The sequence below is a fragment of the Arachis ipaensis genome, chromosome B09, assembly GCF_000816755.2.
Source record: "Arachis ipaensis cultivar K30076 chromosome B09, Araip1.1, whole genome shotgun sequence".
Taxonomy (NCBI): Eukaryota; Viridiplantae; Streptophyta; class Magnoliopsida; order Fabales; family Fabaceae; genus Arachis; species Arachis ipaensis.
This window is the reverse complement of record NC_029793.2, coordinates 37,977,575-37,979,629: the sequence shown is the minus strand read 5'-3', so window position 1 is coordinate 37,979,629 and position 2,055 is coordinate 37,977,575.

Sequence of the window (2,055 nt, the reverse complement as noted above, 5' to 3'; positions counted from 1 at the left end):
GATTGAAGTTCAGAATGATTGGCATATATAGGAACTCAGAGTTCAGATAGTGTTATTGATTCTCCTAGTTCAGTATGATGATTCTTGAACACAGCTATTTTATGAGTCTTGACCGTGGCCCTAAGCACTTTGTTTTCCAGTATTACCACCGGATACATAAATGCCACAGACACATAATTGGGTGAACCTTTTCAGATTGTGACTCAGCTTTGCTAAAGTCCCCAATTAGAGGTGTCCAGGGTTCTTAAGCACACTCTTTTTTTTTGCTTTGGACCTTGACTTTAACCGCTCAGTCTCAAGTTTTCACTTGACACCTTCACGCCACAAGCACATGGTTAGGGACAGCTTGGTTTAGCTGCTTAGGCCAGAATTTTATTCCTTTAGGCCCTTCTATCCACTGATGCTCAAAGCCTTGGGATCCTTTTTATTTACCCTTGCCTTTTGGTTTTAAGGGTTATTGGCTTTTTGCTCTTGCCTCTTGGTTTTAAGAGCTTTTGGCTTTTTCTGCTTGCTTTTGCTCTCTTTTTTCTTTCGCTATTCTTTTTCTCTTTTTTTTTCTGCAAGCTTTGTTCTTTGCTGCTTTTTCTTACTTCAAGAATCATTTTTATGATTTTTCAGATTATCAAATAACATGTCTCCTTGTCATCATTCTTTCAAGAGCCAACATATTTAACATTCTTAAACAACAACTTCAAAAGACATATGCACTGTTCAAGCATTCATTCAGAAAACAAGAAGCATTGTTACCACATCAATATAATTAAACTAAGTTCAAGGATAAATTCGAAACTCATGTACTTCTTGTTCTTTTGAATTAAAACATTTTTCATTTAAGAGAGGTGATGGATTCATAGGACATTCATAACTTTAAGACAAAGTTACTAACTACTAATGATCATGTAATAAGACACAAACATGGATAAGCACTTAACATAGAAAATGAAAAACAGAGAATGTAAGAACAAGGAATGAGTCCACCTTAGTGATGGTGGCGTTTCCTTCTTGAGGAACCAATGATGTCCTTGAGCTCTTCTATGTCTCTTCCTTGTCTTTGTTGCTCCTCCCTTATTGCTTTTTTGATCTTCTCTAATTCCATGAAGAATAATGGAGTGCTCTTGATGTTCCACCCTTAATTGTCCCATGTTGGAACTTAATTCTCCTAGGGAGGTGTTGATTTGCTCCCATTAGTTTTATGGTGGAAGGTGCATCCCTTGAGGTATCTCAGGGATTTCTTGATGGTGAGCTTCTTCATGTGCCTGTTGAGATCCATGAATGTGCTCTCTTGTTTGTTCCATCCTTTTCTTAGTGATGGGCTTGTGAGATGAATCTTTCCATCTCCCATGGCTCAGAGGTGGAAGCATTTGTCTTCCCTTTCCTCTTTCTTGAGGTGCCATTAATGGTTATGGAAAAACAAAAAAAGCTATGCTTTTACCATACCAAACTTAGAATGTTGCTCGCCCTCGAGTAAAAGAAGAAAGAATAGAAGAAGAAGAAGAAGATATGGAGGAGATGGAGGGATGTGTGTATGCGGCCATATGGGTGGGATTGGGTGGGAAAGAGATTTTGAATTTTGAAGGTAGGTGGAGTTTATGAGGTAGGTTTATGGGGAAGAGTGGATGGATGTGAGTGATGAAGTGGTGATAAGGAAGAGAGATTGTGTGAAAGAGGGGTGAGAAGAAGTGAGTGGAGGTAGGTGGGGATCCTGTGGGGTCCACAGATCCTGAGGTGTTCAAGGATTTACAACCTTGCACCAAATTAGGCATGCAAAATGCCCTTGCACACAACTCTGGGCGTTCAGCACCAGATTGGTGCTTGTTCTGGGCGTTGAACGCCCATTTGTTGCCCATTTCTGGCGTTAAACGCCAGAACCATGCTTGTTCTGGGCTTCAGCGCCAGCTCTTCTCCAGGGTGCAATTCTGGCGTTCAAACGCCCAGATACTGTCCATTTTGGGCGTTCAGCGCCAGAACCATGCTCTGTTCTGGCGTTGAACGCCAGCCAGATGCTTCTTACTGGCGTTTAAACGCCAGTAAGGTCTTCCTCCAGGGCGTAATTTT